A 26,005-nucleotide genomic window follows, 5' to 3' on the forward strand; every position below is an offset into this window, starting at 1 on the left:
TTTCTAGTGTATAGACATACAACTGATTTTGTATGCTGTTCTTGTATCTTGCAACTTCACTGAATTAATTTATTACCCTTAATATTTTCTTTGTATGTGGATTCTTTAGGGGTTTCTATATGTAAGATCATGTCATCTGCAAATAGAGATAGTTTTAACTATTCCTTTCTAATCTTGATGTCTTTTATTTTTTCTTCTTGTCTAATTGCCCTGGTTAGAACCTTCAGTATAATGTTGAATAGGAGTGGAAAGAGAGGGCGGAGGTGTAGACCTGGATTTCATCTGGTCCCAGGAATTCAGCTGGATAGGGATCAAACCATTCTGAACACCTACGAACTCAACAGGAGATCGAAGAAAAGAATAGCAACAACTCTCTGAACAGAAAAGCGACCACTTTCTGGAAGGTAGGACATGCAGAGAAGTGAATCTGAGGCGATATTTGGGAGGATAGACGGAGTGGGTAGGGGGCCTCCCTCCGCCACTTCTGGCAAGTGATAGAGCCGCGGAGCACAAAATCGGAACTTTTAGAAGTCGGCTCCACTGAGGGACGTCGCTCCAGTGGCTAAGCGGGGGTTGGAACCCTCGCTGGGACAGTGTGGTCTCAGGACCCTCGGGGTCACAGAAAGACCAGGGGTGCCTGAGTGCGGCAGAGCTCCCAGGTAACGGAGCGGGGAAGCCGGCTGCAGAGACGGAGCTGAGGAGTGGGCTCTCAGCTCGGGGTTGCCATAAACCATGATCCGCGGCACAGTTGGGCCACTGCTCCTCCAGCAGGGACCCAACAAGCGGCAGATCCGGGGAGACTCCCCTTCCTCCCCCGGGAGGAGCAGCGCGGGAGCGCACCACAGGGATCTGCTGGGTTTGGGGACTCCACACGGGGTCGGGTGCCAGAGATAGAAACGCTCGGTCACAGGCCGGGTGAGCACGGAGCGCAGCCAGAGACTGGGGAGATGGGAGTGACTGACGGCTTTTCTCTGGGGACTCACTGAGGAGCGGGGCCCTGAGTTCTCGTCTCCTCTGGGGCGGAGATTGGGAGGCCGCCATTTTCACTCTCATCCTCCAAAGCTGTACGGAAAGCTTGCAGGGAACAAAAGCTCCCGAGAGCAAACCCGAGCAGATGACTTAGCCCGGACCAGGCAAGGGCGGGGCAATTCCGCCTCCGGCAAAGACATTTGGGAACCATGGCAACAGGCCCCTCCCCCAGAAGATCAGCAGGAACAGCCAGCCAAGACCAAGTTTACCGATCAATGAGAACGGCAGAACTCCAGCGCTAGGGGAACACTGCACATAGAATTCATGGCTTTTTTACCATGATTCTGTAGTCTTTCAAAGTTATTTTTTTTAACTGTCTTTTTTTTTTTAATTTTTCTTTTTCCCTTTCTCAACCAACATCTTATCAATCCGTTTTTTAAAAAATATTTCTTTTTCATTTTTAGAGTCATATTCTATCCCTTCATAGTAGTTACCCTTATTTTTGGTATGTATATATATAAGTTGTTCTCTCTTTAAAATTTTGAGATACAATTTCTTCTAACAGATCAAAATACACCCTAAATCTCTAGTGTATGGCTTTGTTCTAGTCTCCTGCCTGATCACATTCTCTCCCTTTCTTTTTTTTTAAATCCTCTTCTTTCTTTTTTCAACCAACTTCTTATCTTATCAATTCCTTTTATAAAATCTTTTATAATTTTCATCTTTACAGTCATATTCCATCCCTTCATCATATTAACCCTTATTTTTGTACATGTATAAGTTTTTCTTTCTCAAAAATTTTGGGAGGCACTTTCTTCTTACAGACCAAAATACGCCCAAAATCTAGTGTGTGGCACTGATCTATTCACCAGCCTGATCATATTTGATCATATTCGGGTTTTGTTTTGTTTTGTTTTTGTTTGTTTTTATCTTTTTCTTTTTCTTTTTTCTTTCTTTCCCTTTCTTTTCCCCCAGTTTCAGGTCTTTTCTGATTTGTTTAGTGTATATTTTCTAGGGACATTGTTACCCTGTTAGCATTTTGTTCTCTCATTCATCTATTCTCCTCTGGACAAAATGACAAGATGGAAAAAATCACCTCAACAAAAAGAACAAGAGGCAGTACCAACTGCCAGGGACCTAATCAATTTGGACATTAGTATGATGTCGGAACTAGAGTTCAGAATGATGATTTTAAAGATACTAGCTGGGCTTGAAAAAAGCATGGAAGTTATTAGAGAAACCCTTTCTGGAGAAATAAAAGAACTAAAATCTAACCAAGTCGAAATCAAAAAGGCTATTAATGAGGTGCAATAAAAAATGGAGGCTCTGCTAGGATAAATGAGGCAGAAGAGAGAATTAGTGATATAGAAGACCCAATGATGGAAAATAAAAGAAGCTGAGAAAAAGAGAGATAAACAACTACTGGATCACGAGGGCAGAATTCGAGAGATAAGCGATACCATAAGACGAAACAACATTAGAATAATTGGGATCCCAGAAGAAGAAGAAAGTGAGAGAGGGGCAGAAGGTATATTGGAGCAAATTATAGCAGAGAACTTCCCTAATTTGGGGAAGGAAACGGGCATCAAAATCCAGGAAGCACAGAGAACCCCTCTCAAAATCAATAAAAATAGGTCAACACCCCAACATCTAATATAAAACTTATGAGTCTCAGAGACAAAGAGAAAATCCTGAAAGCAGCTCGGGAGAAGAGATATGTAACCTACAGTGGTAGAAACATTAGATTGGCCACAGACCTATCCACAGAGACCTGGCAGGCCAGAAAGGACTGGCATGATCTATTCAGAGCACTAAATGAGAAAAATATGCAGCCAAGAATACTATATCCAGCTAGGCTGTCATTGAAAATAGGAGGAGAGATAAAAAGCTTCCAGGACAAACAAAAACTAAAGGAATTTGCAAACACAAAACCAGCCCCACAAGAAATATTGAAAGGGGTCCTCTAAGCAAAGAGAGAGCCTAAAAGCAACATAGACCAGAAAGGAACAGAGACAATATACAGTAACTGTCACCTTACAGGCAATACAATGGCACTAAATTCATATCTTTCAATAGTTACCCTGAACGTAAATGGGCTAAATGCCCCAATCAAAAGACACAGGCTATCAGAATGGATAAAAAAACAAGACCCATTGATATGCTGTCTGCAAGAGACTCGTTTTAGACCCAAAGCCACCCTCAGATTGAAAGTGAAGGGGTGGAAAACCATTTGCCATGCTAATGGACACCAAAAGAAAGCTGGGGTGGCAATCCTTATATCAGACAAATTAGATTTTAAATCAAAGACTGTAATAAGAGATGAGGAAGGACACTATATCCTACTTAAAGGGTCTATCCAACAAGAAGATCTAACAATTGTAAATATCTATGCCCCTAACATGGGAGCAGCCAATTATATAAGGCAATTAATAACAAAAGCAAAGAAACACATCGACAACAATACAATAATAGTGGGGGATTTTAACACCCCCCTCACTGAAATGGACAGATCATCTAAGCAAAAGATCAACAAGGAAATAAAGACTTTAAATGACACACTGGACCAAATGGACTTCACAGATCTATTCAGAACATTCCATCCCAAAGCAACAGAATACACATTCTTCTCTAGTGCCCATGGAACATTCTCCAGAATAGATCACATCCTAGGTCACAAATCAGGTCTCAACCAATACCAAATGATTGGGATCATTCCCTGCATATTTTCAGACCACAATGCTTTGAAACTAGAACTCAATCACAAGAGCAAAGTCAGAAAGAACTCAAATACATGGAGGCTAAAGAGCATCCTACTAAAGAATGAATGGGTCAACCAGGAAATTAAAGAAGAATTAAAAAATTCATGGAAACCAATGAAAATGAAAACACAACTGTTCAAAATCTTTGGGATACAGCAAAGGCAGTCCTAAGAGGAAAGTATATAGCAATACAAGCCTTTCTCAAGAAACAAGAAAGGTCTCAAATACACAACCTAACCCTACACCTAAAGGAGCTGGAGAAAGAACAGCAAATAAAGCCTAAACCCAGCAGGAAAAGAGAAATAATAAAAATTAGAGCAGAAATCAATGAACTAGAAACCAAAAGAACAGTAGAACAGATCAATGAAACTAAGAGCTAGTTCTTTGAAAGAATTAACAAGATTGATAAACCCCTGGCCAGACTTATCAAAAAGAAAAGAGAAATGACCCAAATCAACAAAATCATGAATGAAAGAGGAGAGATCACAACCAACACCAAAGAAATACAAACAATTTTAAGAACATATTATGAGCAACTATATGCCAGCAAATTAGATAATCTGGAAGAAATGGATGCATTCCTAGAGATGTATGAACTACCAAAACTGAACCAGGAAAAAACAGAAAACCTGAACAGACCTATAACCACTAAGGAAATTGAAGCAGTAATCAAAAATCTCCCAACAAACAGAAGCCCAGGGCCAGATGGCTTCCCAGGGGAATTCTACCAAACATTTAAAGAAGAATTAATACCTATCCTTCTGAAACTGTTCCAAAAAATAGAAATGGAAGGAAAACTTCCAAACTCATTTTATGAGGCCACCATTACCCTGATCCCCAAACCAGACAAAGACCCCATCAAAAAGGAGAATTACAGACCAATATCCTTGATGAACATGGATGCAAAAATCCTCACCAAAATACTAGCCAATAGGATCCAACAGTACATTAAAAGGATTATTCACCACGACCAAGTGGGATTTATCCCTGGGCTGCAAGGTTGGTTCAACAACCACAAATCAATCAATGTAATACAATACATTAATAAAAGAAAAAACAAGAACCATATGATCCTCTCAATAGGTGTAGAAAAAGCATTTGACAAAGTACAGCATCCTTTCTTGATCAAAACTCTTCAGAGTATAGGGATAGAGGGTACATACCTCAATATCATAAAAGCCATCTATGAGAAACGCACAGTGAATATCATTCTCAATGGGGAAAAATTGAGAGCTTTCCCCCTAAGGTCAGAAACACGGCAGGGATGTCCACTATCACCACTGCTAATCAACATAGTATTAGAAGTCCTAGCCACTGCAATCAGACAACAAAAAGAAATAAAAGGCATCCGAATCGGCAAAGAAGAAGTCAAACTCTCACTCTTTGCAGATGATATGATACTTTATGTGGAAAACCCAAAAGACTCTACCCCCAAACTGCTAGAACTCATACAGGAATTCAGTCAAGTGGCAGGATATAAAATCAATGCACAGAAATCAGTGGCATTCCTATACACCAACAACAAGACAGAAGAAAGAGAAATTAAGGAGTCGATCCCATTTACAATTGCACCCAAAACCATAAGATACCTAGGAATAAATCTAACCAAAGAGGCAAAGAATTTGTACTCAGAAAACTATAAAATACTCATGGAAGAAATTGAGGAAGACACAAAGAAATGGAAAAACGTTCCATGCTCATGGATTGGAAGAACAAATATTGTGAAGATGTCAATGCTACCTAGAGCAATCTACACATTCAATGCAATCCCCATCAAAATACCATCCACTTTCTTCAAAGAAATGGAACAAATAATCCTAAAATTTGTATGGAACCAGAAAAGACCCCGAATAGCCAGAAGAATGTTGAAAAAGGAAAGCAAAGCTGGGGGCATCACAATTCCGGACTTCCAGCTCTACTACAAAGCTGTCATCATCAAGACAGTATGGTACTGGCACAAAAACAGACACATAGTTCAATGGAACAGAATAGAGAGCCCAGAAATGGGCCTTCAACTCTATGGTCAACTAATCTTTGACAAAGCAAGAAAGAATGTCCAATGGAAAAAAGACAGTCTCTTCAACAAATGGTGTTGGGAAAATTGGACAGCCACATGCAGAAGAATGAAACTGGACCATTTCCTTACACCACACACAAAAATAGACTCCAAATGGTTGAAAGACCTAAATGTGAGACAGAAGTCCATCAAGATCCTAAAGGAGAACACAGGCAGCAACCTCTTCGACCTCAGCCGCAGCAACTTCTTCCTAGAAACATCGCCAAAGGCAAGGGAAGCAAGGGCAGAAATGAACTATTGGGACCTCATCAAGATAAAAAGCTTTTGAACAGCAAAATAAACAGTCAACAAAACCAAAAGACAACTGACAGAATGGGAGAAGATATTTGCAAATGACATATCAGATAAAGGGCTAGTATCCAAAATCTATAAAGAACTTATCAAACTCAACACCCAAAGAACAAATGATCCAGTCAAGAAACGGGCAGAAGACATGAACAGACATTTTTCCAAAGAAGACATCCAAATGGCCAACAGACACATGAAAAAGTGCTCAACATCACTCGGCATCAGGGAAATCCAAATCAAAACCTCAATGAGATACAACCTCACACCAGTCAGAATGGCTAAAATTAACAAGTCAGGAAATGACAGATGTTGGTGGGGATGTGGAGAAAGGGGAACCCTCCTACACTGTTGGTGGGAATGCAAGGTGTTGAAGCCACTCTGGAAAACAGTATGGAGGTTCTTCAAAAAGTTGAAAATAGAGCTACCATACGACCCAGCAATTGCACTACTGGGTATTTACCCCAAGGATACAAATGTAGGGATCTGAAGGGGTACTTGCACCCTGATGTTTATAGCAGCAATGTCCACAATAGTCAAACTGTGGAAAGAGCCAAGATGTCCATCGACAGATGAATAGATAAAGAAGATGTGGTATATATATATACAATGGAATATTATGCAGCCATCTAAAGGAATGAGATCTTGCCATTTGCAAGGATGTGGGTAGAACTGGAGAGTGTCATGCTGAGCGAAATAAGTCAATCAGAGAAAGACGTGTATCATATGACCTCACTGATATGAGGAATTCTTAATCTCAGGAAACAAACTGAGGGTTGCTGGAGTGGTGGGGGGTGGGAGGGATGGGGTGGCTGGGTGATGGACATTGGGGAGGGTATGTGCTATGGTGAGTGCTGTGAATTGTGCAAGACTGTTGAATCACAGATCTGTACCTCTGAAACAAATAATACATTATATGTTAAAAAAAAAGAAGAAGAAGAAGAAGATAGCAGGGGGGGAAGAATGAGGGGGGGGAATCAGAGGGGGAGATGAACCATGAGAGACTATGGACTCTGAAAAACAAATCGAGGTTTCTAGAGGGGAGGGGGTGGGAGGATGGGTTAGCCTGGTGATGGGTATTAAAGAAGGCACGTTCTGCATGGAGCACTGGGTGTTATATGCAAATAATGAATCATGGAACACTACATCAAAAACTAATGATGTAATGTATGGTGATTAACATAACATAAAAAAAAAGAATTGATTTTTTCTAAGAGTCAAAAAAAAACGGAGTGGTAAGAGAACACATTCCTCTGTTGTTCTTTATCTTAGGGTGAAAGCTTTTAGTCTTTCACAATTAAGTATGATGTTACCTTTGAGTTTTTTATTTGTTTATTTATTTTGTTATTTAAAGTATTTATTTATTTATTTATTTATTTATTTATTATGTTCAGTTAGCCACCAAATAGGACATCATTAGTTTTTGATGTAGTGTTTAATGATTCATTAGTTGCTCTTTATCAGATTATGGAAATTTCCTTCTGTTTGCTTGTTGAATATTTTTAATCATGAAAGGATACTGGATTTTATCAAACACGTGTTCTGCATTAACTGAGATGACAATGTGCTTTTCCACCTCCTTATCTTATTTTTATTTATTTTTTTAAGTAAGCTCTATGCCCAATGTGGGGCTTGAACTCATGACCCCAAGATGAAGAGTCTCATATTCTACCGGGTGAGCCAGCCAGGCACCCCTATCCCCCATTATTTTAATATGGTATATTATATTGATTAATTTTCATATGTTGAGCCACCCTTGCATTCCTGGGATCAATCCCACTTGTTCATGTTGTATAATCCTTTTAATATGCTGCTATATTTGTTCTCCTGGCATTTTGTTAATAATTATTGAATCTATATTCATAAGGGATATTTGTTTTTAGTTTTCTTTTTTTAAAGATTTTATTTATTTATTTGAGAGAGAGACAGAGAGAGCACGAGCATAAGCGGGGGAGGGGGAGGGACAGAGGGAGAGGGAGAAGCAGACTCCCCACTGAGCAGGGAGCCCAATGTGGGGCTCGATCCTGGGATTCCAGGATCATGACCTGAGCCGAAGGTAGATGTTTAACCAACTGAGCCACTCAGGGGGCCCCTTTAGTTTTCTTCCCTTATGATGTCTTTTTCTGGCTTTGGTATGAGTAATGCCAGCCCTAGAACAAGGAAGTGTTCTTCCCCTCTTCTATTTTTGGGAAGAATTTGACGAGGATTTGTTTTAATTCTTCTTTAAACATTTGATTGAATTTGCCAGTGAAACCATTTGGTTGTGAGCTTTTCTATTATAATTCTATTTCTATAGGGTCAGTAGCAACGTCCCCACTTTCTTACTTGATTTTAGTGGTGTGAGTCTACTCTATTTCGTGGTCTGTCTAGCAAAAGGTTTGTCAATTTTATTGATTTTTTCAAAGAACTAACTTCTGGGCTTTTTGTTGTTTTTGTTGTTCTTAATTGTTTTTCTGTTCTCTATTTCATTTACATTTGCCCTAATCTTTTTATTTCCTTACTCCTATTTGCTTTGGGTTTAGTTTGCTCTTCTTCTAATTCCTTAAAGTGGAAGGTTAGGTTATTGACAAGATCATTCTTTTTATAATGTAGGCATTTATAGCTATAAATTTCCCTCTGAGTACTGGGTTGGCTCCATCATGTAAATTTCACTGTTGTGTTTTCATTTTCATTCATCTTAAAGTGTTCTCTTGTTTCCCTTGTGGTTTCTTCTTTGATCCATTCATTGTTTTAGAGTGTGTTGGTTAATTTCCATATATTTGTGAATTTTCCAGATTTCTTTCTGGTATTGATTTCTAATTTCACTCTATTGTGGTATAAAAGCATACTTTGTATTATCTAAGCATTTTAAATGTGTTGAAACTTGTTTATGGCCTGATATATATGGCCTATCTTGGAGAATGTTTCATGTACAATTGAGAAGAATGCATATTCCCCTGTTGTAGCATGGATAGTTCTACATGTCTTTTAGGTCTGGGTTGTTTAGAGTATTTGTTAAGTCTTCTATTTCCTTCTTTATATTTTGTCTAGTTGTTCTAACCATTATTGAAAGTGGGATGTTGAAGGGGTGCCTGGGTAGCTCAGTTGGTTAAGCGTCCGACTCTTGATTTTGACTAAGGTCATGATCTCAGGGTCATGGGATCGAGCCCCACGTCAGGCTCCACACTCAGCACAAAGTCTGCTTGTCCCTGTCCCTCCCCTGCTTTTGTGCATGTGCTCTCTCTCATTCTCTCTCAAAATAAAAATAAATAAATAAATAAATAAAATCTTTTTAAAAAGTGGGATGTTGAAGTCTTTAACCATTATTGTTGAACTGTCTGTTTCTTCTTTTTATTCTGTCAGTTTTTGTGTCACATATATTGGGGCTCTATTGTTAGCTGTATATATTTGTTTTATATCTTCTTGATGGATTGACCCTTTTATCATTATGTACTATCCTTCTTTGTGTTTTGTAACAATTTTTGTCTTAATGTCTGTTTTGTCTGACATTTGTATAACCACACCAGCTCTGCTTTGGTTACTGTTTGCATGAAATACCTTTTTCCATCCTTTTACTTTCAACTATTTGTGTCTTTGGTTCTGAAATGAATCTCTTGTCTTCAGTGTATAGGTGCATCACAGTTTTTATCCATGCTTTCAATCTCTTAATTGGATAATTTAATCCATTTAAATTTAATGTAATTACTGATAAGGAAAAAACTTACCTATGCCATTTTAGTATTTGTTTTTCATATATCTTACATCATTTTGACTCATCAATTCCTATATTACTGCCTTCTCTACATTAGATCATTTTTAGCCTACTAAGTTGATTCCATTCTCATTTCTTTTACTAAATAATTTTAGTAATTTTTCTAGGGATCACAATTAACATCTTAATTTATAACATTCTAGTTCAAATTAATACCAACTTAAGTTCAATACAAAAACTTTTCTCCTATATAGTTCTGTCCTCCCTTTATATTGTTTTGATCACGTTATATCTTTATATATTTTATTCTCATTAACATAGATTTGTAATTATTGCTTTATGTAGTTATCTTTTAAATTTTATAGGAAAAAAAGAGGAGTTACTAGCCAAAAATACAGTAATACTGAGTTTTATATTTATTTGTCTTTACTATTGCTATTTATTTCTTTATATGAATTTGTGTTATTATTTAGTTTCCTCCCATTTCAGCCTGAAAGATTCCCTTTGATGTTTCTTGTAGGACAGGTCTACTAGCAACAAACTCTATAGGATTTTGTTTACCTGGGACTGTCTTAAATTCTCCTTCATTTTTGAAGGATACTTTTGCCAAATATGGAATTCTTGGTTGACAGTCTTTTACTTTCAACACTTAGAATATGTCATTCCACTGCCTTCTGGTCTCTATGGTTTCTGGTGAGAAATCCCCTGCTTATTGTATTGAGGATCCATTGTATATGAGTTGCTTCTCTTTTGGTGCCTTCTGAATTATCTTTGTCTTTTTACATAACATGTCTTGGTTTCAATCTCTGGATTTATCTTTCTTGGAGTTCTTGAGCTTATTGGACATGTAGATTCATGTATTTTATTATATTTGGAAAGTTTTTGGTCATTATTTCTTCAAATATTCTTTCTGCATCCTCCCCATCTCCTTCAGTGACTACCATTATGCATATGATGGTATAATTAAAAGTGTTCCACAGGTCTCTGAAGCACTATTAATTTTTCTTCATGCTCCTCACACTATTTCATTTGTCCTATCTTCACCTATTCTTTTTTTCTGGTTCAAGTCTACTGTTGTTGAACTCCTCTAGTGAATTTTTTATTTCAGTTATTGTAATTTTTAACCTGAGAATTTTCATTTTTTAAAATAATTTCCATTGCTTTATTCATATTGTCTTTATTTCTTGTTACATTTTTAAAAATCTCTGAGCATATTTAAATTAGTTAATTTAAAATCTTTGTCTAATAAGTCCAATGTTTGAACCTCCACAAGGACAGTTTCTATTAATTTCTTTTTGTGTGTGTGTGTATGGATCCTACTCTCTTTTTTTGCATGAAATATTTTTGTTGAAAATTAGACATTGTGAATATTATGATATGGCAACTCTGGACATCATGTTGTCTCTCCCTCTGCATAGTTTTCTATTGCTCCTTGTTGTGTTTGCTCTTGTCTGTTTAGTGATTTTCTTAACTAATTTTGTAAAGTGTATTCCTTGTTGTATATGGCCACTGAAGTCTCAGTTAAGTTATTTCAGTGGTCAGTTAGTGAGTCAAAAGTCACGAAGCTCTCCTACAAAGATTCTGCCCCCATCCCCATTTTCATGATTAAGCATTTGCCTCGTTACTATAAACCTTTCATTAGTTTCCAGAGCTCCAATAAAGTTGATTCTGATCGTTTTTGCCCATTTATTCACTGTTTTTGTGGAGGGATGGGTAGTTGGAGTTCCCTACTCTGACATTTTCACTGACATTACCTGAATATAGAATTTTAAAAGGGAATTTTGAATCCTTAAGTGTATGCAGCCTTTTGGATTGGATAAGTCATCAAATAATGGTATCATATGACAAACCAGGATTCAAATCCTAGCTCTTTTATTTAACATGTTCATGAAATAAAAATAAACAAGTTAAATTGAACAAGTTAAATTATTCATCTCTCTGGCCTCAGTTTCCCCATCTGATAAATAGGAGGAATACAACTTACCCCGCCAGGTTGTTGTGAAAATTAAACAGTGCAATCTAGCACAGGAGACTAGCAGTATCTATTTTGCAAGGTACTACTTGGGAAGAGTATCACACTAAGCCATTATAGATCATTACCACCTTAGCTGTAATTGGTTTCCAAGGAGAAGGTGGATCTTGAGAAAAATGTAACATAGGACAGGTAAATTGGATTAAGTAGAGGAAAGCAACTTGGATGCTACGCCTTATCTCTTAGGCAACTTGAGAAGTGTTAGAGCACTGCCTAGGGACAGGGGTAGAATGAGAAGGCAGGAAAGACATTTTTACTTTATAATTTTGTCCTAGATCAATCACCAGTGGCCACCACTTATGATTTAGCTCCACAAAAAGCCTCTCAAGTACACAAAAAGTCCAAGTAGCAAAAGCAAAAGATCTTTTGCTTATTAAGACCTCATTTAATTTCCTCCCTTTTCCCCAAGATTTTCCTGAGTTGTCCAATCCACAAAGATTTCTCTATCTTTAGCCTGACTTTTGTTTGTGTCACTATATTGGCATTAAATCATAATTGCTTTTGTACCATTGCAGTGTTAACTTTTCATGTATGCCAACTCAACTCATCCTCTACTGCCCCTCCTTAACTGTACTGTATTTTCCTTGAGAGTATATTTGACATGTATTTCGTTGTGCTTGTTATAGCACTCAACACAGTGCTGTGCACATAGTAGATATCCAATACACACTTTTTGAAATATCTGTAGTGTGACAAAAATCTCTATCTTAAAAACTAGATGGAATTCTTCCAGCATCTCCATGTCAAGGCAAATAATTTGAGTGATAATTAGTTTTCTGAGTTCAGCTATAAGCTTTGACATGGTTCAGCAGAGAGCAAGGGTCCTATATAAAACTCAAAATGGAGCAAAATTCTTGACCCAAATCAAAGAAATTCTCTTTCAAGGAGAACCTTTCTGTCTCCGAGTCCTACTACTCTCTATTAATCCAGAGTTACCTCCTGCTATATCAAAAGCCCTAGAAACTCTTTTATCCCAAACAACCCTGATTTCAAAGTCAAACTTCCAAGCACATTGTGTTGATTCTCCCTCTCAGACCTTTTCAGAAGTAACAGAAATTTGCACTGGTCCATTCTCCCCAGCCTATCAACTCAGTTGGAATGCACCAGACTATCCTTCTAGTATCCAGGCTGTCAGAAAGTGATCATAAATGATAGGGGCTCCTCCCCAGGCTGTTGGTTTCCCTACCCCTCTTGATTATATAGGGCAACCTGGCTCATTCTACAGAGCTTCTTCCTGCCATCATATTATTGGCCTTTAGTTATGAAAGCTTTTGCCTGGAAAGCTGTGTCAGAGGTTAATGTGACTACTTTTTTTTTTTCCCTCAGATTCACTTTACTGGAAACAAACTCCCTAGAATGCTGCTTAGATAGTTATTTATCTTTATAACTTGAAAAGGCCATGTTCATGCTAGGGACTCTGGGTGAATCCTACCATTGTTGTTTTTCCTATGTCACTTCCCACCAGTCTCATCAGCTAAAAAGATCTAAAACAAACTGTGAAAGAGAGTAGGTCAATAGGATGCAGGACTTGGCCTTCTAAAGGGCATGGCTTTTTTCCCAAAATGGTTTGTCACTGGACACTGGAAGACAAGGACATGGATGGCTCTCTAGGGCTTTCCGTCCTGAATTTGAATGAGCCTGGCCCAGGGTGAATCAATAATGATCTTTGCTTTATGCTTTTCATCCACCCTAATATGATGCTTAGAGCAACATCACAGTTAAAACACAGGGCAGAGGGCAGTTTCTTAACATTGGAAGGATAGTCACATTTTCTTTCTAGTTCAATCTTCAACTCAGGATTTAGCTTAGTACTTTCTCTGAGACTTGAAGTTTAGGAGGAGAGTGGGGGTCCACTCTACTATTTCAGAACTCAAGATTGTAGCTTCTCTGGAGATACCTCCTTCATCTGGAAGGACTAGAATACAAAAATCTGAGTTAGGTCCTGGACATGGGAGAGCCCCATGGCTGGAGGGAGAGCAAGGACTGGGCCAGCTACAAAGCCTGGTTCAAAGGCGACCTCCTCTGGGAAGATTTAATGGTTCTCTCTTTTGTGTTTTCAGAGCACCTAAAAAACCTTAAGACATTATTTCCTTATTTTTACTCAATTAATATACAAATACATTCTTATTTAAAGGATTCAAATGATGCAGAAGAAGATAAAGACCCACTTACCTACCTCCTTGCCCTGCAATCCTAATCCCCTCTTCAGAGGTAACCCCTATTATTACAGTTTGGTATGTCTCTTTCCAGACTTCTTCTATGCACATGCAAACACACATATATAGATATACATTAAAACAGGTAGTGTTTTTAAAAATATATATAGCATCATACTGTATATTTCATTTTGCATTTTTTTCCTGGAGATCTTTTCCTGAATACACTTCATTCTTACAACTGCTGCATAGCATTCCACAATAGCATATGGTATATATCCCTTCTGTAGTGTTTATCAGGTGGCATTATAGTTAACAATCTTTTCTGTCATCATTGCCACCCCCACCCCCCACTGCACTCTCAGTAGATTGAGCTCTGTGAGAGAAGAGATCGTATCTTTGGTCTTTACAGCCCCCGTAGTGCCTGGCATATCATATATCCAAATAAATTAGTGAAAAAAAATGAATGACCAAGTGATCTGAGAGGCTATTTGCAGCTGAATATTTATGTTTTCAGGGAGGTCCAGTAGGATTTAGGAGCACTAGACATCTTGAACTCTTTTTGGACTCTGACGAGACACTGTTATATCAGTGAGAAGGGTGTGTGTGTGTGTGTGTGTGTGTGTGTGTGTGTGTGTTAGGGTGAGGATAGGAAATGTATACTTGGAGAAAAAACTTGTAAGCTGATTTCTGTATCTCCCCAACCTCTTTTTCACCCTTTCACCCTGACCACCCCCCCCCACTTCCCACTGCCTTTTTTAAAAAAGCAGTAGCTATATGAGGGCAAAAGAAATGGCCTCTGTCTGTGCTCAGATGCTAACAATTTGCTAGTTACGTGTGACCAAAAGTAGAAATCACTCATCTTGCTCTTTAGTACTCTCATCTCTAAGATGGAATGGCACTGGGAAAGGATAGTCATTTTACACTTTGAATTTAGCACTTTCCATTTGAGAATCATAAGGCATTCTTATCGCTTTGGTCCTTATCATCTCTGCCTCGGGCCTGATAGTTTGCTATCAGAGAAACATTTACTACATCGCGTGCAGATACCTGACATATCTCCAGCAGACTTGCAGTATGTTTCTCATTCACATTTCTTTACTAGGGTGTGAATTACAACCCTCTGCTCATTGAATGATGTAAATGAAATCACTTATTTATACTATTACCTACTAGTAGCATAGCACTGTGCTAAAACTTAAGGGCCACAGAAGAATTTTAAGGTGAGGTTTCTGGTCTCGAGGAGCTTATGATAGATGGAAAGATTAGACATTTACACATGAAACATTCAAGTAGCAATACATGATGATGTATGATTTGGTGCCAATATGTATCATATAAATCTGTGTTGCCCAATACCATAGCCACTAGCCACATGCGGTTATTGAGCAACTGAAATGTGGGCAGTCAGAATTGAGATGTGCTGTGAGTATAAAACACACACCAGATTTCAAAGACTTAGGACAAAGAAAAGAATGGAAACTATTTCATCAAGAATTTTTATATTGGTTATATGTTAAAATGATAACATTTTTGATATGTTGGGTTAAATAAAAAATATGTTATTAAATTTATTTCTCCTGCTTCTTTTCACTTTCTAAAATGTGGCTACTAGAAAAATTAAAATTATATGTATGTGGCTCACATTGTCTTTCTATTGAACAGAGCTGGTATAGATTGTTAAATGTCGTAAAAATTCATAGAATAAAAAGCCTAATGAGCTGGAGCAGTCACAGAGGAGATGGGACTCTTGGTTACAAATAATGAAAACTCAAATCAGACAGCTTAATTAACACACAAGCACTCACACACAAAAGATAGGGGTTACTTTATTGGCTCAATAAACCGGGAAATCTACAGGGTATGTTCAGACCTGTTCAGGTATGTTCAGAGGCCATCTCATTTACCATGTGAAAAGAACAATTGAGCCTCAGACTCATAATGTCCTAGGTAAGCAACGCAAGCAGGAAAAAAATCTCTTTTCTTCTAGTTTCGATAGACAAGTCCTGAGGAGGACCCTAAATGGCCAGTCACACCTGTGGTTGGGGGAAGCCAGAGCTCTGTGATTACCCACTTTGCTAGTGTCACATGGGGAGAGGGAAGTGTTCTCTTTTTTATTTTATTTTATTTTTATTTATTTATTTATTTATTTATTTATTTATTTATTTGAGAGAGAGCACATGAGCGGGGGGAGGGTCAGAGGGAGAAGCAGACTCCCTGCCGAGCAGGGAGCCCGATGCGGGACTCGATCCAGGGACTCCAGGATCATGACCTGAGCCGAAGGCAGTCGCTTAACCAACTGAGCCACCCAGGTGCCCTAAAACAATAAGAGATCTTATCTCGAAGGAATTTCACAAGTTTCTCCTCTCTAGTTTGCTTCTTTTAAAAATAAAAGATTGATATTTGATATTCCTACATGCCCAGCAAAATGACTAACATAAAAAAAAGTGACATCACCAAATGCTGGTGAAAATGTAGAGAAACTGAATCATTCATACATTGCTGATGGGCATGTAAAATGGTACAGCCAGTCTGGAAAACATTTTGGCAGTTTCTTAAAAAACTAAACATGCTACTAACAAACTGCCCAGCAATTACCCTTCTGGGCATGTATCCCACAGAAATGAAAATTTATATTCACACACAAACCTGTGCACAAATGTTCATAGCAGCTTTTTTCATACTAGCCCAAAATTGGAAACTCAGACGTCTTTCAACAGATGAATATAGTTAAATAAACTGTGGTACCTTCATACCATAGAATACTACTTATCAATAGAAAGGAACAGGCTATTGATACATGCAGAAACTTGAATAAATCTCTAGGGAAATTATGCTGAGTAAAAAAAAGCCAATCACAAAAACTTGCATATTATATGATTTCATTTATGTAACATTCTTGACAAATTATAGAGATAGAGAACTGGCTAGTAATGGTTGCCAGGACTCAGGGATGGAGATATGGTGGAACGTGGAAGTCAATTTGGCTATAAACAGCCACATGAGGGATCTTTGTGGTGTTGGAACTGTTCGGTGTCTTGACTGTGGTGGTGGATACATGAACCTAGGTAATAAAATTGTATAGAACTTCACACACACACACACACACACACACACACACACACACACACTGGGGAAATCTGAATAAGATTGGTGGATTATATCAATGTCAACATCCTGGTTGTGATATTATTCTACAGTTTTGCAAGATGTAGCGATGTGAAGAAACTGGGCAAAGCCTACAAGGGCTCTACTTGTATTATTCCGTACAACTGCATATGAATATACCACTCTGAATAAAAATTTCAATGAAAAAGAAAGCAGAGAAAAGCTGAGAAAAGGAGAATAAAAGAAGATCCTGGACCCTAGAGGCCTCTATTGTGATAAAGGCCTTTAATCTATTGCCTCCACCAGATGTCTCATCTTTTTTCTCCATTCATGTCTTCACTTAAATGCTTGTACTTTTTGGCTTGCCCACAATTTGCTACTGTTTATTGTGTGTATCCCGCATAACATTCCTTGCTCATCCACTCCTGTCTCATCTCACACACTTCTCAAATATAGTGTTCTTATTGGTGAACTGTTTGTCTTTTTATAAATCTGGTGACTTAAAAACAACAGTGTGCAAGACATTGGCCCAGGGCATTTGCACTGTCAATCTCGGTCTGATCTGGTAGCCTCACTTAGCTCTCTAGGCCAGGCCTTCCTTAAGCTATGCCACTCTCCTCCATCTTATTTATCGGGAGGCAGTCTAGAAAAGTCTTACATTTTAGTCATTTTAGAGTGTGGTAGTTAAGAACAAGAGCTTTGGAGGGGCATCTGGGTGGCTTAGTCGGTTGAGTGTCTGACTCTTGGTTTCAGCTCAGGTCATGATCTCAGGGTCGTGAGATCAAATCCCGTGCGTGTGGGGGGCTGAGCACAGAGTCTGCTTCTCCTTCTCCCTCTGCTCCTTCCCCACTCAAATAAATAAATAAAACCTTAAAAAAGAAAAGAACAAGGGCTTTGGAATTAGGCTTAGATTTGAATCAAGGGCTTGCCACTTACTAGCTGTGATCTTAGTCTACTGAGTCTGTTTTCTCACTTGTAAAATGGGGATAATAATAATATCTACCTCATAGGCTGTTGTGAGGATGCAATGAGATAATGTATGTCAAATGCCTAGCATACAGTAAATACTTATTGGCTATTATTCCTTTAATCTTGCTCTTTCTGCCCTCAGACCTGATAGCTTTTTGTGTATCCAAGGCCAGGATCCATTTTTCCAGTCTTTTGCTTCCCAATGCCCTGCATGCCTTTGCTACCTAGTGCCTTTATAAAGCTAAAACAGGGGCATCTGGGTGGCTCAGTCTTTAAGCGTCTGCCTTGGGCTGAGGTCACGATCCCGGAGTCCTGGGATCGAGCCCCGCATCGGGCTCCCTGCTCCGCAAGAAGCCTGCTTTTCCCTCTCCCACTCCCCCTGCTTGTGTTCACTCTCTCGCTATCTCTCTCTCTGTCAAATAAATAAATAAAATCTTTAAAAAAAAAATAAAGCTAAAACAGATGACCGTGGAAGAATGTGGCTACTGACCAGGGATATCTCTGAAGGTTCAGTCCCACCTTGTTAAAGTCCTAAACCTAGACCGTCTTGCAGTCTTTTCTTGCCTTCTCAGCCCTTAGCTGGGTTTAGCAGTGTCCCATCTAGACCACCATAGCATCCCCTGCGAGTTTGTTAGAGATGTGAAATCTCGGGCCCCATCACAGAACTTCTGAATCAGAAACTCTGGAGGTGGGACCCACCCAGCAATCTGTGTGTTAACAAGCCCTCTACATGATTCTGATAAACACTAAAGCTTGAGAGCCGCTGGTATAGTGGCTAGGAGCACAGACTCTGAAGTCAGATTGCTTGGGTTTAATTCCCTGCAGTTCCATTACTAGCTGTGCGAACTTGGGCAAACTACTTACACTCCCTTGCCTCAGTTTCCTTATCTGTAAAATGGGAATAATAGTACTCTCTCCTGGAAACTCCTGCTCTTTTTTCCTCTTGGCTTCCTCGAAACTACACTTTCCTGGTTTATCTTATACCTGACCAGCCCCTCACCCTCTTTTGTTGGTTCCTTGTCCTCTAAATGTTGGAGGTTCCAGGGCTCAGTCCAGGAACCTCTTCCTCTTTTCTATTCCATTATGTCCCTAGATAATGTTATCCAGTCCCACAGCTTTAAGTATTATCTGTGGGCTCTTAACTCCAAAATTAACTTATAGCCCTGACTCTGACAGGGCCCAGAACTCAAGACATGTATATCTCCTTGACACTTCAGTTTGGAATTTTATTAGGCATCTCGACCATTACATATCTAAAACTGAATTCTTGATACCTGACCACTCCCTTCTTGAGTCTTGCCCATTTTAGTAAATGATCCCACCATTCACCCAAATCAAGAACCCTGGGAATGCCCCTGAGTCTTCTCTTTCCTTTTATACCCTATATTCAGACCATCACCAAAACCTGTTGGCCCTAACTCCAAAATAAATACAAAATTGTCATTGTCTCTGCTTCCTACCACCTTACTCCAAGCTACCACTATCTCTCATGTTGTCTACTTGCAATAGTCTCCTAATTGGTTTCTCTGCTTCTGCTCTCACTCTATTTTGGTCTATTCTCCAAAACTATCAGAGAGATCTTTCAAATTGTAAATCTGATTGCCTCACTCCTCTGCTTCAGACCTTCCAATATCTTCTCTGAACAAGTATTCAGAATAAGAATGAAATCTGGGTCCCTGACCTAGGCCCATAAGAGGGGCTTGATCTAAGCCCTGCCTGCCTCTCCAACCTCCTCTCACATGATTCTCCCTGTTGTTCACGACACTTCTGTCACACCAGCTTTCTCTGTATTTCTCTAACAGATCAAGCTCCTTCCTGCTACCGGAGTGGCTATTGCCCCTGCCTAGACATTTCTCCCCCAGCTCTGTGAATGGCTGGCTTTTTATCATTTAGATCTTGGCTCTAATTTCACCTGCTCAAAGAGCCATTCCCTTACCAATCAATCAAAGTAGACTTTCCATCTCAATCACATCATATAGCACTTATCAAAGCACCTGTCATATATTTATTTGTGTGTCTATCTCTTTGCATAGAATGTAAGCTCTATGAGAACAGGGACCTATAGATCTTGCTCACAGTTGTATCCCAGGGTCTAGCGCTGTGCTGGCACCCAAAAGGTCCTCAAGAAATATTTGCTGAATTCATGAATATTTTAAATAGTTGTAGTTCTTGGAAAATGGGTATTTCTTCTCTATATGCTGATAGATGCCAGACATACGCCCCTACACGCATGCCTATATTCCTACCTAACCTTAGGTTCTCTTTTTCTCTAAGCAACTTACAGCTCAATATATATATTAAAAATGTGTCCAATAAATGTTCATGGAATGAATAAATGAAGGAATGAACTTCTTTAACGTCCTCCCTGTTTCCCCTAGCACATAGATACAGTGCTGATCCTGATAACAACAACAACAGTGATGATCCTGATACTTGTTCAGCCATTACATTGCCCTAAAAGCACTGCCCTCCAACTGAAGTAAGAGGGCTACCTACATGTAAAAATGGAAGAAGGTAACAGTTAAAGTGGTTAGCAAAAGGAGTGATAGAGTGAGGCAGCTGTAGGCTAAAGGTGGTCCTCAGTGGGAAGTGGAGAAGGCAGAGTGCTTTGGCCACTTCAGTGGATCTCAAACTTCAGTAGTTATAAGAAAGCAGTGATTCTGATTCAGAAGGAGGCAACCACCCATCCTCATCTGTCTGGGACTTTCCCAGTTTTAGTACTGAAAATCCAGTGTCTGGGGAAAGCCCTCAGTCTGGGCAAAACCTAGATGATTGGTCACCCTAGTTCTGAGTAAGTTTTTTTTTTTTTTTTCTGAGTAAGTTATTTTAAAACACCCCCAGGTGTAAGGAAAAATAAAATAAGATAAAAACAGAGAGAGAGACAAACCATAAGAGGTTCTTAACTCTAGGGAACAAATAGGGTTGCTGGAGGGGAGGTTGGGGGGATGGGGTAATTGGGTGAAGGGCATTAAGGAGGGCATGATAAGAAGGGCATTACCCAGTAATGAGCACTGGGTGTGATATGCAACTGATGAATCACTAAACTCTACCCTGACACTGATAATACACTATATGTCGACTAACTTGAATTTAAATTAAAAAAAAAAAATGAAAATAAAACACCCCAGGGGTTTCTAAGGCAAGTGGTCCCCAGGAAACACTTGGAGACACTGCAACATAGGTAAAATACTTGGTGGCAGCCCAACCTGCCTTACTAACTCTGATCTCCACTCTGATACCAAATAATACGGTTGGCTCAGCCCTGCTCTTCTCTTTCCAACCTTAGCTAAAAGGAACACTTTGTGAGGCTTCAATTGATTCAAGAAGATCAAAAATGCAGGGCTAAGTGATTAAAACTCTTACGGATGGAAGAACATTTAAATGCCAGAATTGCTTGAGTGCTTTAAAAATAGGGAGAAATGGCCAAGTTGTATCAGAGAGACAGAAACACATGGGTGAAGGCAGGAAGCTGGTGGTGACACCTAAGAACAGAGATAAGACTGCTAATTGGCAGAGCTGGGATTTGAACCCAGGTTCTTCTGACTCAAAAACCCATGATGCCACCCTTTATATCAGTTGTTCTTAGACTTCAGTACGCATCCACATTAACTACGGAGCTAGCTAAAATGTAGATTCCTGGGCCTAACACGTGAAAATTTGATTTACTAAACTAATCAACTAAAAGGAACCACTCCGAATGTGAGTGGCATAGTGTCATTTCTTCGCAGTCTGCTGACCCCTTCACTTCAGTGGCTACGGGCAGAGGTGTTAAGTGAGCTACGAAATGTTAACCTTTCTCTCCTGGCTGCAGCTGCTGTCACCGGGACAGATTTGAATTCAGTCGATAAAAAGCTGTCAAAGGACACCAGTCCCTCTTTCCTCACTCATCTCCAATGCTTTCAAAGATTTTCTGCTCAGTTGTCACTGTGACTTGAAATCTCTTTCAGTTTCTTTGCCTTAGATTTCATAGTTAAAGTGTATACAACTAAGGATGCAACCTTCGGTTTTAAATAAGCCAGGGTGAAGAGAGCCAACTACCGAAGTAAAGGCATATTTTCAATATAGATGCTATTTATGGTTTGTGGTATGTGTTGGCAGGGATGTGGAGAAATTGGAACCCTGGCATCACTGGTGAGAATGTAAAATGGTGCAGTTGTAGAAAACAGCCTGGCAGCTCCTCCAACAGTTCAGCATAGAATTACCATATGACCCAGCCATCCTACTCCTAGATATATGCCCCAAAGAATTGAAAACGGAGACTCAAAGACTTGTATGCAAATGTTCATAGCAGTACCATGCACAGAAGCAAAAAGGTGGAAACAACCCAAATGTTCATCGATGGATAGATGAACAAACTGTGGTATATATATGCAATGGAATATTACTCAGCCATTAAAAGGAATGAAATCCTTTCATTCAGAGTAGAGATCAGATGCATGCTATAACATGGATGAACCTTGAAGACATCATGCTGAGTGAAAGAAGCCAGACACAGAAGGACGATATGGTATGATTCCATTTCTATGAAATGTCTACAATAGGCAAAGTCATAGAGACAAAGTAGATTAGAGGTTACCAGTGGCTAAGGAGGAGGGAGAAAAGAAGAGTTATTGTTTAATGGGTACAGAGTTTCTGTTTGGGGTGATGAAAATATTTTAAAAGTAGATTGTAGTGGCGTACCTGGCTGGTTCAGGCAGTAGAACACGCAACTCTTGATCTTGGAGTTGTGAGTTTGAGCCCCATGTTAGGTGTAGAGATCACTTAATTTTTTTTAAAGATTATAGTAATTATTGTACAACAATGTGAATGTAATTGATGTCACTGGGCTGTACACTTAAAAAGATTAATGTTTGAAGTTATATAATAATAAAAAAAATAATAATAATAAATAGAACTGATGTCAAGTAGGAAATAGGAAGTTGAGGATGGCAGTGGGTTGCAGGAGAGAATGAGGAGACTGATTCCCTGAAGGTAGTTGCCTGCTAAGCCTGCAGCTTTTTTTTTTTTTTTTTAAAGATTTTATTTATTTATTCATGAGAGACAGAGAGAGAGATGCAGAGGGAGAAGCAGGCCCCCAAGGAGCAGAGAACCCGATGCGGGACTCGATCCCAGGACCCTGGGATCATGACCCGAGCCGAAGGCAGACGCTTAACCATCTGAGCCACCCAGGCACCCAGCCTGCAGCTTTGAAGATAAGGATTACCTAGGGTCTGGAACTCTGCCACAAAGATACAGAAGGTGGTATATGAGATGACAGGTGTCAAGCAGGTAGGCCTTGGAGCACGCTTCCATATGCTACAGAGTACATGGATAGGTAGGTGATCAGCACAAGTCTTGTTAAGTGGAAATTTGAGTGACTGAACAAATATGTAGAAGCCCAACACAGCACATAGTATGTGCTCTAAAAAATTGTGTTGCCATTATTGATTGATGGGGAAAGATGAAGACCTCAATAAATATTCTTGAATTAATAAATTCATATTATGGCCTCTTTTTGAGATGACTTTTCCCTCCATTCCTGGGGAAATCCTGCCCCCATCCCTTAAAACTTTGGGTAAACACAGCCTCCTCTGTGAAGCCTTTCCAGATTTCATGTCCTTTACCCTACACAGAAGTGGCTTCTCCTGTGACTATGAGGAGTTATGGAGAGGCATTAGTGCTAGGGTTCAAGGGAATATTGGCGCTAGGAAGGGACAGCTAGGCTGGAAATGTCAGGAAGGATTACAGGTTTGCATTTGGAGTTTGTACACAGGACTTGGGGTTGCTACAAAGGCAGGAAACTGAGGGTCAGTCAACAACAAAGTAAGTGAGGGCAAGCCCCCTGATTGGTCAGAAAAATGAACACAAACTACAAATTGGAGGGAAACCAGTAAACCAATGACCAAGTAACCCAAGCCCAGCCCGCTGATTGGTCCTAGTGACAAACTATGTAGCAACTTCCCTCTTTACCTTTACATTAATGGCCTTTCCTCCTTCTGGAACATTCTTTTCCCACTTCTGCATGTGGAAATTCTGCCCTGTTCTTCAAGGCCCAGTTCAGAATAAAGCCCCTTTCATGAAGCTTTCTCTGTTTTCATGTCTCCCATCTCCAACAGTAAGATGAAACCACATATATTGCAGTGAAAGAGAGATATGGGGGCACCAGACCTGGGGTGCAGGACATTGTTGGAGGCACTGGGATAAAAGAGATGGGACAGCGCTGGAAGGAAGGACTTAGGTTTTAAGATTTTGCACCTGGGTTTGTTCACTTATATTGCCATTACTATAAAACACAAAGTAATCAACCCAGGCTTCTTGTGATAAGAGCTAAGCCAGAGAGACAGAAACGCATGGGTGAAGGCAGGAAGCTGGTGGTGACACCTAAGAACAGAGATAAGACTGCTAATTGGCAGAGCTGGGATTTGAACCCAGGTTCTTCTGACTCAAAAACCCATGATGCCACCCTCTATATAAGCTGTTCTTAGACTTCAGTATGCACCCACATTAACTAGAGAGCTAGCTGAAATGTAGATTCCTGGGCCTAACATGTGAAAATTTGATTTACTAGATGGGGTCCAGAAATTGGCATTTTAATAAAATCCCCAATTGATTCTAAACTCCGTTGTCCAGGGACCACATTCTGAGAAACTTTTTTCTATTTCTTGGTGCCACTAACCTCAATCCTTATCCCACCTTCATCATTCATGTATAGCAATGTGATAGACATCTAATTTTATTTTTTTTGTTGTTTTAAAAAGAATTTACTTATTTATTTGACACAGAGAGAGAAAGAGAGAGAGAGAGCACAAGCAGCAGGAGCTGCAAGCAGAGGGAGAGGGAGAAGCAGGCTCCCCACTGAGCAGGGAGCCCGATGTAGGGTTCGATCCCAGGACCCTGGGATCATGACCTGAGCAGAAGACAGATGCTTAACCGACTGAGCCACCCAGGCGCCCCAAGATATCTAATTTTAGAAAAGACTATTTTCCCCCATTTATTGGTCTTGGCACCTTTGTAGAAAATCAATTGACGGCAGATATATGGGTTTATTACTATCTCAATTTATAATGTATCTCAATTATCTGTATATCTATCTTTATGCCAGTACCACACATCCTTTTCATATTGAGGTAAAATTCACATCACATCATACACCATTGTAACCATTTTAAGTATACAATTCAATGGCTTTCCCCCTAATTCCTGGTAACCACTAATCTGCTTTCTGTGTCTATGGATTTGCCTATTCTGGACATTTCATATAAATGCAATCATACAGTATGTAACCCTTTTGTGTTTTCAAGATTTATCCATGTTGTAACATGTATCAATACTTTATTCCTTTATTCCTTCTTATAACTGAATAATATTCCATTGAATGGATATACCACATTTGGTTTATACATTCATCAGTTGATGGGAAATTATTCTATCTCCTATTTCCTTTTTCCCATTTTGAATAATGCTGCTATGAACATTCATGTACAAATTTTTGTGTGGGCTTATGTTTTTATTTCTCTAGGAGTGGAATTGCTGGGTCCTATGGTAATCCTATGCTTGACTTTTTGAGGAACTGCCAAAATGTTTTCCACAATGGCTGTTTCATTTCACATTCTCATCTGCAATGTATGAAGGTTCCAATCTCTCTACATCCTTGCTAACACCTGTTGTTTTCTGTTTTTTGGTGTTTGTTTTTTTTTTTTTAATTGTAGCCATCCTCGTGGGTGTGAGGTTGTATTTCATTATGGTTTTGATTAGCATTCTCTAGTGATTAATGATGTTGAGCATCTTTTCATGTGCTTTTAGGCCACTTGTATATCTTGTTTGGATAAATATCTATTCAACTCCTTTGCCCATTCTAAAATTGAATTGTCTTTTTTTGTTAAGTTGTATGGGTTCTTTATATAATATTTATAATAAAATCTTATCAGATATATAATTTGCAAATATTTTCTCTCATTCTGTGGGTTGCCTTTTCACTTC

Source organism: Halichoerus grypus, chromosome X, assembly GCF_964656455.1.
Source record: "Halichoerus grypus chromosome X, mHalGry1.hap1.1, whole genome shotgun sequence".
NCBI classification, from domain to species: domain Eukaryota; kingdom Metazoa; phylum Chordata; class Mammalia; order Carnivora; family Phocidae; genus Halichoerus; species Halichoerus grypus.